Source organism: Lithobates pipiens, unplaced genomic scaffold (genome assembly GCF_037356315.1).
Source record: "Lithobates pipiens isolate NorthernLeopardFrog02 unplaced genomic scaffold, aLitPip1_a1.2 Scaffold_16, whole genome shotgun sequence".
Lineage (NCBI taxonomy): Eukaryota > Metazoa > Chordata > Amphibia > Anura > Ranidae > Lithobates > Lithobates pipiens.
In genome coordinates this window covers 553,871,599-553,886,453 of record NW_027507748.1, presented here as the reverse complement: position 1 = coordinate 553,886,453, position 14,855 = coordinate 553,871,599, and the positions used below count along the sequence as shown (strand labels likewise).

The following is a 14,855-nucleotide window of genomic DNA, read 5'->3' as shown; positions in this document are numbered from 1 at the left end:
GGTTATGAGAGTCATGGGGGATTCCCTCCCATTTGCAATATGGGGGGTTTATCCCACCCTTTCCCGGACAAAAGTTTTTTAAAGATGTTGAAGTTTCCTATATGATGTTATAAAGTTCAGAGGGGGTAGCCATATCATTTTAAGTGTCTTGATAAACATAATATGAAGTTCAGGGAAGCCAGGCTTCCCCTATCTCTTCCTGTCCATTGATATGTAAATAAACCAGTTAGCTGGGTTTTTAGAGCTGAGCAGACAATAGGAAGCTCTTTGCAGGATGTAATGTATCAGTGGCAGCCCATCCACAGGGGTCACCAAAAAAAAATTAATCAAAAAAATGAATCAAAAAAAATTAAATGGCCCCTTTAAGAAAAGAAGAAGAAAAAAAAGAAATGTCATTTAACCAAGTGCACTGTGTCCGGGTGCCGGACACAATGCACTATGATAAGCACCACGTCAATGCATTCATGAGATTGCAGACGTAGTGCTTCATTGGCAGGGTTTGGAGATGGTTTGTGGCACAATCGATCTTGCCAACCAGCATCCGCCCAGCCAAGTGCTTTGTTCTCCGTGTGAGAACAAAGTTACTTCTTCCATTAGGCTACAAAAACATGGCCACCGTGATCAGTAATCCTGGTGTGTTTAATGGAGAGGGGAGGCCCCTCCCCTCTCCAATTAGCACAAGAGAACCAGGAAGTAACGGACTGGTCACCACTGCTCAGTTGGTAAGATTATTCCTATCATCTTGTAGTAACGGTGAATTCAAAACTGCTGACAAAGTGGAGTGTATAGGATTTCTGTTAAGAGCAGTCAAGGGGCTTTACTCAGCAGAGCCTAGTAATAGTTGTTTTATCAGATAACAGCTATGATCTCATTAGCACTGAAAAAATGAAATGAACGGGTATCCAACTTCACTGCTGCCCCCTATATTCATTCGCAATCTGCTGGATCAGACAGAGTGAGACATGTGCCTGGCAGGAGAGCAGAGGAGAGGAGAGAGGGGTGGGGGACTGCTGAGTGCTGATCAGAGCAATGCTTCTCCTGTTCACCACTAAATCCCTCTCTCATCTGTCCTGTCCTATCTATCTATCCCACCCAATATCTATCTATCTATCCCACCATCCATCCATCTATCTGTCTGTCTGTCTGCCTATCTATCTATCCCACCATCCATCTAACTATCCCACCATCCATCCGTCTATCCCACCATCCATCCATCCGTCTATCCCACCATCCACCCATCCATCTATCTATCTATCCCTCCATCCATCTATCTATCTATCTCTCCCACCCTCTATCTTTCTATCTATCTCTCCCACCCTCTATCTTTCTATCTATCTCTCCCACCCTCTACCTTTCTATCTATCTCTCCCACCCTCTACCTTTCTATCTATCTCTCCCATCCAATGTCTATCTATCTATCTATCTATCTATCTATCTATCTATGTGTCTATTTATCTATCTATTTATCTGTCTGTCTATTTATCTATCTGTAGGCCCTATTGCGGGCGAGCGACGGGGGGGATATGGGGTTGGTTGGGGTTTTGTTTGCGCCCCCCCCCCCAAAAAAAAAAAATAGAGCACTAGCCGCCACTGTGATGTATGCAACAAAAAGTTCTTTGCAAGATGTGATATATGCAACAGGAAGTTCTTTGCAGACTGCTGGTTGGAAGCTAAACGGTGAGTGGAGAGTGAACAAGTTTTGCCTTTTGACTGCTGGGTTGCATTTTTAGGTTCTTTTTGGGGCTTTTCCTTGTAGCTTTTTAACTCTTTTTTTCTGACAATTTTTAAACAGGTTTTTTTTCCTTTGCTTCCTTTAGCCTACTAATTAAGGAGAGTGGTTAATTGGTCACAGGTGCTTGAGGCCTATATAACCTTGTGTAGAGCACATCTGAAATTTCCAGACTGTTGGTTGGAAGCTAAACAGTGGGGACCTTGAGTAGAAAGTAAACAAGTTTTGCTTTTTTTACTGCTGGTGATTGCATTTTTTGGTTCTTTTTGGGGCTTTTCCTTGTAGCTTTTTAACACCTTTTAAAAAGCCTTTCTTTCTCAAGTCATCTTCCAGGACGGCACACCTAAGAGATGAGAGGCTCCTCCCTACAGGAAACACAATCAGTCGACAGCTGTTTTAAGTCCCCACCCTTCCCCTTGATCCTCAGTTTTTGATTGTGCTTCTCCCTAAACAGCAAAACTGTTTGTTTTTTTCCAAATGACCCAAGCCCTGGGGCTGGTGGTCTCCCCCTGGGAGCCAGACCACAAGCTTGGGAAGCCTCTGGGTCTGGTAGGATATTCATATCGTTCCTGGGGGGGGTTTCCCTATCTTTTCCTCAGGGGGGGCAGCAGAAATTGGAAGAGCCCCACTGAGAGCTGAAGGACCCTGGGTACAGAGGTGTACCCAGAACTTCAGGGGCCATTATTCTGTCTAAATCAAATGAGTGGTGCTGCGCTACCTTAAAATAAGTAAATTAATAAATTAATCTAAAGTGCCTGGTGCTTACTATTAATTGCATACCAAATTGCATATAACTAAACAATAGTGTAACCCAACTATCGTGACCAAACGTAATAATAAATGAATAAAGTGTCAGGTGCTAAAATAAAACATACAATATATACACAATATTAAAGTGTCCAGTGCTTCATAAGTTCATAATCACATAAACCAGTGAGGATATATAATGCAAGCAAACTCTTTCCTCAAAAAAAGGTTGACACAACAAACTAAAAACTGTATCAATAATGACACACACGTGAATCACACAGTGCAATTGAAACACATGAATAAAGTAGAGTCGCAAAGTCTCTTAAAAAAATTATAAAAAAAAATATATATATAAAGTGACGCGTGATCCGTAAAGTGCTTCTCCAGGTACAGGGTGCCAGGAAAACCAGTGTGTACACACTCTTGTGCCTCTTCAGTGTTCCACACACATCAAGTGAAGTGGCCCCTTACCTTACTGCTGTAAGGTAAACAGCAGAGAAAAAGGATCTCAAACAATCCAGGCGGTGTGTCCCTACTCCCGGATCATAGATCTTATCCCCACATCAATTGTTGGAATAACAGGGTCTGGTTCCCTGTGTGTGTACGTCTCCTTCCAGTCTCCTTCCAGTGTTTCCACATGTAATTGGACCGCTGAATTACATGTGGAAACACTGGAAGGAGACGTACCTGTCCAGGTGGCTGTTCAGACGGGGGTGCAGGCCATTGGTTCTTTCCAGGGGGATCGTGTCCCCGACTCCTGGGCCCCTGGTAGCTAACATGGGCTGCTGGAGAGGGCACAGCGACAAGGACCCGTGTCATTTTCAAACTTCGGGAAAATGGCGGCGGCGTTCTTACCCAGGAGGGAAGACTGAGAGTCAGCAGGAGCAGGCGCCCACATCCTCCTTTCGCTAGAGTGAGGAGGCACTAGTTCGCTATGGTGGATGTCTGCCTTAACCACCTCAGATGGGAATGAGGAATGGAATGCATTGTCCCCCCCATGTGTATATACTGACTGGTACAGTACAGGACACAGCCTAACCTTGCACCTCCCTATGGGGACAGCAGTTGGGGGGGGGCACTTTGGCGGCTATCCTCCTTGCGTGTGGACCATAAGGATGGAAAAGCAAGCCCGCTGGCTGTGGCAAAAGGGGAAGATGACAACGGTGAGTACTTTCCTTTGCCTTGGGAATTTAGCTGCAAAATCCCTAATTCTAGCCAGAGGGTTTCTGGGCATTTGAGATAATCTCCCCTGGGGTCTGGATTGAAATAGCCCCGAAGCTTCTGCTAAAAACACCAGCCGCAGCTCCCTCTTACTTTAGAGATGCTGTATGGTGGACAGGTGGTGCAGAGGAATAAGTGTACCTAAACCACCTCAGATGGGAAAGAGGTAGGTAGGCCATTTCTCCCCTTCTCCGTGTATATACTGACTGGTGCATTGCAGAACCTGGAGTCTGGATACAAATAGCCCAGACGCCACTGCTAAAACCACCAGCCACAGCTCCCTCTTACAGCAGAGACACTGTGGTTATCACAACAGTAGGTTGCCAGCCTCTCCCTACGTGCCCAGTTGTGGTACATTAGCAGGGATGAATACAGCGTACAGAGGGGACCTGGTAGATACAAGTTACTTACAGGCCAAGTATACCACTGAACAAGTTATTAATTGGGCAATGGTTGGTGGATTCAGAAGCTCCCCTGGTCAGCAGGTGCACTAGGTTACCGGCCCTATTAGCCCAGCTGCTAGGAATCTGAAGTTGCTTCAAGATGCTTAAAAGCTGACCTAACATTCCTGGATGGGCAGGGACCAAGTGTCTGTGTGGCACAGTAGGGGTTCCCTTGTGGCAGATCCTCCTTTTGGGGGTTGTTTGCTATAGGTAACTTTCATAAGCTCCAACCTCCCACTCCACCTTTACACTGTGGTTATATTATAGTGTAAGAGGTAAGAAAAACCTTTTTTGTTGGTTTGGGCTACAATCCACTCAGTGGCAGATCTAAAGGCGATTCACCATAGATCGCTTCCTACATCCTTTTAATTGAGGATTTTCTGTGCAACCCTTTGCAAGAGCTACATGATTGCTTGTTTGAAGCCTGCAAGTAGCTATTTACCCCCAGGCTAAATTGGTAACCACCTCTTCTAGAGGCTGTCTTAAATTGGTCTCTAGGGCTGGGCTCATTGAGACTTTAGTTGCTAATCAGCCCCACCTGGGTATGAGCTGGCTAGCGTTTGCTCAGTCTATGGAGGTAAGGTAGGACAACTACTACTATAGCAGGGTGTCCAACCATTGTAGGATTTGTTCCTTCACTGGCGGTGAAGGTTTAGTATCTACAGCCCAGGCTATGCTTATGAAATAAATTGCCTGTTGGTTATTTCATAAAGGACCTCAGTAGTGAAGGTTTGTCCTCACTGGGATGTTTTTGTGGCACAGCAGAAATACACATTGAGACTTGTGACATCTCTGCTCATAAGGGCTATATTGCCGTACATCAGAAATGCATTGCACTGAAGCTTGTTTGCTGTCCTTTATATCCTAAAGGTACTGCTTTGTCTGGCTACAGATCAGAAAAATACAACAGTGAAGGTGGTCTGTACTTTCTGGTTTTGTGCTGCACAGCAGGAATGCACATCATTGAGTCTTGTGACATCTCTGCTCATAATGGTTATATTGCTGCACATCAGACATACACAAGATTGAGGTCTGTCTGTGGGGCTTTGTGTCCTGTATTACTGCCTTGTTGGTTACTTATCAGAAAGGCAGCAGTGAAGTTTGATGGTCCTGATTTGTTGGGCTGCATAGCAGAAATACAAATTGAACCTGGGCTAGGGGTAGTACATATACTGCCTTTGGTAATTGATGCAGCACCGCAAAGTGGCGTTGTGCTGATTCAGACAGTGCTATTAACGGCAATGGCTGCCGAGTTTAAGCATGCGATTTGACATGTTGAGTCGCATGACAAATCATTTCAATATGGATGTGCTATCTCTATTCAGAGTGTTTTATTGTTGCACATCAGACATATACAGGATTAAGGTCTGTGGGATTTTGTGTCCTGTATTACTGCCTCATCAGAAAGGCAGCAGTGAAAATTGATGGTTCAAATTTGTTGGGCTACATAACAGAAATACAAATTGAACCCCTGCCAGTTGTAGTACATATACTGCCTTTGGTAATCCGTGCAGCACCACAAAGTGGTGTTGTGCCGATTTTAGCCATGCGATTTGACATATTGAGTCGCAGGACCAAATCACTTCAATGTGGATGTGCTATCTCTATTCAGAATTGTTATATTGTTGCACATCAGACATATACAAGATTGAAGGTTGTCTGTCCTTTTTATGTCTTGCATATGCTGCCTTCTTGGCTGCATATCAGAAAGGACACAGCAGTGAAGGTTGCTTGTCTTTTTTTCTAATTTTTGTTTTTGCTGCTCAGCTGAGACACATTGAGGATGGTGGCATCTTTGCTCAGTATTGGTATATTGCTACACATCAGACATGCACAAAGATTGAATGTTTGTGTCCTGTATGTCCTATATTTACTGCCTTATCGTTTGTATATCAGGCACAGCAGTGAGCAGTGTTTCTCATTGATCTACCTTTCTGCATCTTAGGGATACACAGCAGGGGGTTGTAGGCTGCACTCCTCCAGGGAGTCACACCATTGGGGACCCCTCACTTGTTCGACCTGAAAATTGCTATTTGCTCTGCGACCTGTGTAATCTTGACGTCTGTGGATCCAGGAATCGGGGACTGTTGTAGTTGCACGTACACGAATGGTACCCATTAGAAGCCAGTGTATGACTTCTCATGCGTCTTGCAGTCCCAAGTTGCAGGTTGGGTAGCAGGGGTGTGGAAGCCCTAAGGTTATCTGTCCCTTCTGGTTGAGGTTTTGCTACGCAGCAGCAATACTCATGGAGTTATTGTCTTATTTTGCAGCAGACCAGAAAGATTGCAGCTGTAAAGGCTGTCTGTTTTTTGTTTTTTTTCCTCAGTGTCTGTTTTTATGTTGTTGCACAGCAGAAATACTCAAGATTGAAGCTTGTTGGTGCTTTATGTTTCATATTGCCTTGCCTTGCCTTGCCTTACTGCTCTTCAGAAAAACACAATGCTGCAGGTTGCTTGTGTCCTTTCTCAGTGTTGGTTCTATCTGAACTACACTACAGAAGTGCATGACAGAAAGGATTGGCTTGTGTTCCATATTTTACCCTGTGGCATAGCAGAAATGTGGGAGTTGGTGTTCATATTGATCTTATAACTGTATTTGGTAGTTTGTCAGAAATACGCAACATAAAAGTTTGGGTCTTTCTTTCTTTATATTTATAGCCTTGTTTTGCTGTACATCAGTAAAACACAACAGTAAAGGGGGTTCCTGTCCTTTCTGTATTTATATATCAGTTATGACCTAGCTAGCTGCACTTCAGAAATACGCTTTATTTTGGATTTGTTTGTGTCTTAATGTTTTTACATCTTCGCAGCACATCAGAAAACCAGACTGTGAGGACTGTTTGTCTACATTGAGGTTTAGATTTGGGTCTCCCATATTTGATATATCGGTTTAGCTAGTCACACTCAGGTACACAACATTGTTTATGCTTGTGTCCTTTCTGTCTAAAATCTATTGTGCCATGCCCACAATCTATGATCTTTTTATTTGTGATATTAATAATGCATGTATCACCTTTTGTATTTCAGCCTTCTTTTCCATGGAGGGGCCAGGAGTTCGGGCTGCAGATGTCACATGTCAGAAAGCCTCGACCCCTTACATTCAGGGATGCCAGAACCATTTCCTAGGGTTGAAGCCCTGTAGGGTTATGGGACACTGGAGGAAGGGGATAATGAATCGCCCTGTTTAGTAAGAACTTGGAGAGTTCTGTTCAGAGGAGTATTAGGGCCTGAGGATGAAGTATAAAGATGTATACCCGATCAAATAGGTTTCGGCTCGGTGCATGGCCTTCATTTCGTCCTTCTAGCAAAACTAGACGTAGCAATATGGGTAGTCTATTCCTGCTAGGGACTTTAATCTCCTGAAGTAGGCTCTCAGGCGTAAGTAAAGCCATAGATTGGGCATGCCTTAAACCCAGGGATCAAGCTTCTGTTAATCTATTACCCTTAAGTAGGCTTCCCTTTAGTCTTTGCTGACGTAAAGATAAAAAGGAACAAAAAAGGTTGTCTGTCAGCCCCTCCCCCCCTTTTTTTTTGCAGTTTTATTTCCCTGTATTAGTGTTAAGACAGGCCCTCCTATTGATCAATGTAGTGTCCTTGTCTTACAACACAGGTCTCTGATTTATCTTTTTAGTGGTTCTAATGCCGCGTACACATGATCAAATTGTCCGACGTACTTAGTCTGCCGGACCGCATTTCACCGGACAATCCGATCGTGTGTGAGCTTCAGTGGACTTTTTCAGCGTAAAGTCTGGCGGACTTAGTAGTTTTGCAGCCCAATCTTTGGGCGGACTAAGAATGACGCATGCTCAGAAGCAAGTACGAAAAGAAAGCTATGGGCTACTGGCTATTGAACTTCCTTTTTCTAGTCCCGTCATAAGTGGCCAAGTCCGTTCGGTAGAAAGTCCGTCGGACTATCCGCCGGATTGTTTGCCGGACTAAGTACGCCGGACAATTCGATCGTGTGTACGCGGCATTAGTAGCACCTACAGGCACAATAGGCCATGGTTGTTAGATGTGTGAGACAGGTAACATTGCTAACCTACAAGTTTAACATGTTTTCTGATTCCATCTTTAAGAGCCCATTCCACCTAGATACTGCATCCGAAGCGGAAAAGGCAGGGACATCTGTGGAGCAGACCTGTAGATCAGCTGCATGATCCAGCTAAGATACCTTCCTCAAGCATATGGAGTAGAGGTAAAGCTCATTGCAGAACCAAGGTTCACCAAGAGGGTCTTGCAGTGGCCCCACCCTAAGGTAGGCTTGAGGTACTTGTTTATCCTCTCAGGTGTGCCGTCCTGGAAGATGACTTGAGAAAGGTACCAGTTACGTACCGGTAGCTGTCTTTCTGGGAAATCTTCCAGGACGGCAGGCCTACTTCCCGCCCGTTGGAGGAGAGAAAATTGTAGAACACTATAAGTTGAGTGCCTATGAGGAATGATTTCCCTTGTGAACCGGGTTCAGGGGTTACTTCTCTACAAACTGAGGATCAAGGGGAAGGGTGGGGACTTAAAACATCTGTTGATTGATTGTGTTTCCTGTAGGGAGGAGCCTCTCATCTCTCAGGTGTGCCATCCTGGAAGATTTCCCAGAAAGACAGCTACCGGTAAGTAACTGGCACCTTTTCTTTGCTTCTTTGCTTTTCTTTGCTTCCATCAGCCTACTTATTAGAGGGAGTGGTTAAATTGGTCACAGGTGCTTGAGGCCTATATAACCTTCTGTAGAACTCATTGTGAGCCTGCTCATCTTTGAGCTTGCTGGACCTTAGACCAAGTGGAACTGGACTAAGTGGTGAGTTAAAAACCAGAGTGGAAAACAGGAGGTTATAATAGGGGTCATAGTACCTGAGTGTTGTCTGAGTAGGGTGTGTGGATCCAATCGAGGGTGAATACTGCTGTGCAAAATATAAGCACATTGTTTCCCTGGAAGCCCAGGTTCTGAATCTGGGGAAGCAACTGTCAGCACTGAGAAGTCCCTCCCTATTAAAGCAGAGCCAGGAACATACACGGCAGGTGCCATCTAGGGGCCAGCACAGAGGCGGTGGAGAGGAAGAGGCGCAGGCACTAGGAAAGAGTAGATGGGTGACAGTCAGAAAGGGTAGAGGGTGAAGTGCCAGGGAGGTCAATCCAGGGCAGGAGCATCCCAATAGGTAGGCTCCATTTAGTGACATTGGTGAAACCAGTCAGGGACTAGCACTGCTGGAACTGAGGGACTCTCCTCGTTGCCGGGGGAAGAACTCCTCCAGTGAGAGTGGGGGGAAGTGAAGGGAAAGGAAAGACAGATTCTGGTGGTAGGGGACTCAGTCTTAGAAGGACAGAGAGGGCAATCTGTAGCAAAGACCTGAAGAGCCGAACTGTATGTTGTCTACCGGGCGCTCGGATTTGGCACATCTTGGATCTGGTGGACAAATTACTGGGAGGGGCAGGGGAAGACCCAGCTGTCATGGTACACATTGGCACAAATGACAAAGAAAGAGGCAGGTGGAGCGTCCTAAAGAACGATTTTAGGGACTTGGGAGATAAATTGAGGAAAGGGACTTCCAAGGTAGTATTCTCAGGAATATTACCTCTACATCGAGCCACTCCAGAAAGGCAGAGGGAGGTGAGCTGGTCAAAAAGTTAGAGGGTTTTTATACTAGGCGATAGGCAGGGCTGGACTGGGACAGAAATTTGGCCCTGGACTTCATTCAGACCGGCCCACTTTAATTTTGCAAACACGCACAAAAACAGTATGTAAACTATACACAATTGCGTAAAAAAATAAGATAAAATTATTCATCAGTTATCGTGGCCAGTGCCATTAAATTATTCATCAGTTACTGTGGCCAGTGCCAATAAATTATTCATCAGTTACCGTGGCCAGTGCCATTAAACTATTCATCAGTTACCATGACCAGTGCCATTAAACTATTCATCAGTTACCGTGACCAGTGCCATTAAATTATTCATCAGTTACCGTGACCAGTGCCATTAAATTATTCATCAGTTACCGTGACCAGTGCCAATAAATTATTCATCAGTTACCGTGGCCAGTGCCATTAAATTATTCATCAGTTACCGTGGCCAGTGCCATTAAACTATTCATCAGTTACCGTGACCAGTGCCATTAAACTATTCATCAGTTACCGTGACCAGTGCCATTAAATTATTCATCAGTTACCGTGACCAGTGCCATTAAATTATTCATCAGTTACCATGACCAGTGTCATTAAACTATTCATCAGTTACCGTGACCAGTGCCATTAAATTATTCATCAGTTACCATGACCAGTGCCATTAAACTATTCATCAGTTACCGTGACCAGTGCCATTAAATTATTCATCAGTTACCGTGACCAGTGCCATTAAATTATTCATCAGTTACCATGACCAGTGCCATTAAATTATTCATCAGTAACCGTGACCAGTGCCATTAAATTATTCATCAGTTACCGTGGCCAGTGCCAATAAATTATTCATCAGTTACCATGACCAGTGCCAATAAATTATTCATCAGTTACCATGGCCAGTGGCAGTACATTTACCCCTCCCCCCTCCCCCCACCATGCTGTATATTACAGAAATCACAGACACTAACATTAACAGTCAGACTCTCAATTTATTATTAATCATGCTGCCATGCAGCCTGCATCCCATATAGCATCCGATTAGCTTATTATTTAGTGCTTACTTGAATTACACTGATCGACTTTTCTTTGTCCCCTGACCCTGTCTGTGCTGCTGTCTGGGTGAGTGGACTTGCTGCAAGGAATTTTCAGGTTCCTCCTCGGCAGCGCTGGCTCCTCTTGGTTGCAGTCACAAGCAGCTAAGCTTGGGCAGCAGCTTACTATGCTCCGGCTCCTCCCACGTCCCCGGGCTGCCTCCGCCCTCCGGCCGTGAGTGACGTCATGGCGCCGGGACAAGGAGGCAGCCTGTAATGTTATGGGAGTAAATGGCAGCGTCACGAGGGGGTGGTGCTTGTGTGCCGAGTGCAGGAGCTGAGCTGCTGCCGCCGCCGCCGCCAGCCTTATTGTAACACAGGACAGACATGGAGAGTGTAGTGATTCAAACACATACCACACTGTCTGACAACCGGCCCACTGAGCCAATCGGCCCACCGGGAAACTCCCGGTAGTCCCGATGGCCAGTACAGGCCTGGCGATAGGGGGAGGGTCCAGAGGTAGAGATAGTCAGCGTTGAACATATTCCAGGGGGTAATATTGGGGGCATTAGTGGTAGGTTGACCAAAGCACATAAACCCAAGGTAAGTATAGTAGTAAGTACTAGTTGCAATCTCAGAACACCCAATAAGAGTATAATATGCGACTGGTCTAAACTACATGGCATGTTCACCAATGCCAGGAGCCTGGCGGACAAGATGGGTGAACTAGAGATACTGTTGTACGAGGAGGATTTGGATTTTGTGGGAATTTCAGAGACCTGGTTCAACAGCTCTTATGATTGGCTGAGAGATGACATCACTAGGGAGGAGGTGGAATCATAATGGGTAGAGCTCCAAAGGGATGAAGCTAAGGGGAAAATAATACTGGGAGTATGCTATAGGCCCCCTAACCTGAGGGCAGAAGGGGAGACAGATCTCCTATCACAATTTTGGATTAGCAGAAAGCATGGGAAGTGTTATCATAATGGGGGATTTTAATTATCCAGACATAGACTGGGTGGATGGAACCACACATTCATCTAAGGCTCGCCAGTTCCTAAATGTATTGCAGGACAATTTTATGGGTCAGATGGTAGATACACCAACCAGAAATAAAGCGTTACTGAATCTACTGATTAACAACAATACCGACTTGATCACGGATGTGGAAATATGGGGCAATTAAGGTAACAGCGGGCAGAGCAGGTACCAAGACGTGAGGCAGAGGCAAAGATGAGACACAGGTTCGGTGCACAGTTGACCAATGAGGCACAGGAACATCAGGCAGAAGCGGAGTCAAACACAAGCCGGGGTCACAAGTAGGCAGGCAGAGGTCAAGAGGTGGGTCAGGATACAGGAAACCGGTTCAGATCGGGTAAGCAAACACTAGCTGAAAAGACCACTCAGCAAGGTGTGCATGTCACTAGCAGGTTTAAATAGGCGGACTGGCGCCAATGCGCACACGCATGCAAACGCACTCGTGCATGCGCCAGTACATGTCTTTTCTTGTGCACCTTCTGGAATGTCCATGCCTGCGCACCATTGTGCGCTTGTTGGCCAGGTTTCCCATACATTGCCCCCCCCAATGGGCAACCTCCGAATGCCCATCTGTAACATGTTATCAGGGTGAGCCAGGAAGAAAGTTTGTATTAGTCGCTTGGCATGGAGATTGGATTCCGATTCCCAGGGATTGTCTTTGGGTCCATAGCCTTTCCATTTAATTAAATATTGGACGATGGCAATCCACAATTGTCTCAACTTCATACTCTTAATTGCCGTCAATTAAAGTAGATCTGGTCTGGCGACTTTTAGCAAAGACACGTGAAATGCTGGATGGATCTTATAAGTTGCAGAAAACACAAATTCATAGGCTGCTGGGTTGATTTCACTCTTAACCGAAAATAGGCCAATATATCTGGGACCCAATTTTTTGGAAGGACAGGATAATCTTATATTGGCAGTAGACAACCATACCTTGTCCCCCACTTGAAGTTATAAGTCTCCTCTCCTCTTCTTGTCAAAGAATATCTTTTTATCCCACTGAGCCCTGGAAATGGCATCTTGTAACACTGTATAATGTGATTGGAGATCACTTATTCTTTCCTGGACTGCAGGGACCAAGGAGTCAGGTAAGGTATCAGGTAAAAAGGTTGGGAAATATCCATAATTCGCAAAGAACAGGGCTTTTCCCGAATGGACGGTGCCATTGTAAGCAAACTCTGCCAGAGGTAACAGTGATGCCCAGTCATCTTGGCTAAAGGATGAGAAGTACCAGAGATACTGTTCTGAGGTCTGATTTGTTTGCTCAGTTTGCCCATTTGTCTGGGGATGGTAGGCCGATGAGAAGCAAGTTTTGATTTTCAGAACTCTGCAAAGGTTTTTCCAGAATTTGGACGTGAATTGCATTCCTCTATCGGAAGTGATTCTGCTAGGTACCCCATGAAGCCTGACTACTTCTTTGATAAAAGTATGGGCAGTCTCTGTTGCTGAAGGGGTTCCCAACATGGGAATGAAGGGCGCTATCTTTGTGAGTCTGTCAACGACCGCAAAGATGGTTGTGAACCTCTCAGATGGGAGGAGTTCAACAATAAAATCCATACTAATCATTTGCCAAGGTCTTTTGGGAATCGGTAACGGTCTCAGTAGGCCCCAGGACTTGGTATTGTCATTCTTGTTCCGAACACAGACCCCACAGGTACCCACATAGTCCTTACAGTCGGTTCTTAAACTTGGCCAACAAAAAGAACGTTGTACAAGCTCTGTAATCTTGGTCACCCCAAAGTGTCCTGCCAGGGGCTGATCGTGGCAAAGGCTAAAAAGCTTAGGACATAGGCTTGGTTGAACCGGAATAACCCCTCTTGTTCTTGGAGGCACTCACCAGGTGGCAGGACGTCCCTTGTGGAGGCTTGTTTAGCTGGGTGATTAGATCTGTCTGTAACAAGAGAAGACTCTGGACAGGTAAAATTGTGTCTGGTTGATAGCGCTCCTCTCCTTCCTCTGTGTACATGCGTGAAAGCGCATCAGGCTTGACATTCTTGGTATCAGGCCTATATGTTATCTGGAAGGATAAGCGGGAGAAAAATGGCGCCCATCTGGCTTTCCGGGGTCTCAGTCGTTTGGCAGTCCTGAGGTACCCAAAGTATTTTGTGATCCGTGAAGATCAAGATAGGATGGGCTGCTCCCTCCAACAAGTAACGCTATTCCTCCAAGGCTGTTTTTATGGCCAGTAATTCTCCTACATCATAATTCTTCTCTGCGGGGCTGAGTTTCCAGGAAAAGAATGCAATGGGATGTAACACTGACTTGGTTTCCTGGCGTTGGGACAAGATGGAACCTACGGCATTCTCTGAGGCATCTACCTCGAGGACATGCAGGATGCAGCATCTGGGTGTTGCAGGATAGGTGCCGTAGTGAATAAAGTCTTTAACTGATCTAATGCTGTTTGAGCTGCAGGTGTCCACTGGAAATGGGTATTCTGTTTCGTTAGCTGAGTGACCAGAGAAATTATGGCAGAGAAATTCTTAATGAGCTTGCAGTAGAAGTTGACAAACCCAATGAACCTCTGTGTGCTTTTCCTGTCTGTAGGAGTGGGCCACTCAAGGATAGCGCTAACCTTCTGAGGATCCATGGAGATACCTGATGTAGAAATAATGAACCCCAGGAACTGAATCGTCTCCTTCTCGAATTTACATTTTTCGGCATTTGCATACAGTCCATGATCTCTTAATCGGCCAAGAACTCTTTTAACGTGCTCACGGTGTGTTGCGATGGAAGCAGAGAAGATGAGGATGTCATCTAGATATACAATCAGGAACAGGTCAAGGAAATCTCTGAAAATGTCATTGATAAAATGCTGAAATGTGGCTATAGCATTACATAACCCAAAGGGCATAACGAGGTATTTATAATGTCTGAACATAGTGTGAAAGGCCATCATCCAGGTTGTAGGCACTGCACAGATCCAGCTTGGTAAAGACAGTGGATGTCTTAAAGCGTTGGAATAACTCCGGAACCAGGGGTAAAGGGTATCTGTTTTTGACAGTAATTTTATTTAATTCCCAGTAATCTACACTGGG

General features: G+C 45.3%; 1 protein-coding gene across 2 annotated transcripts in view; it reads left to right on the top strand.

The window, feature by feature from the left end:
- The first annotated feature begins 675 nt into the window (after positions 1 to 675).
- Positions 676 to 14,855, top strand: part of LOC143983615 (retinol dehydrogenase 16-like) — a 74,850-nt gene continuing 60,670 nt past the window's right edge. The window contains exon 1 of one of the 2 annotated variants that reach the window (XM_077483533.1): positions 676 to 722. The gene's annotated coding sequence lies outside the window, so the exon portion shown is untranslated. The remainder of the gene's footprint in view (positions 723 to 14,855) is intronic. The other variant, XM_077483534.1, reaches the window with a different exon arrangement.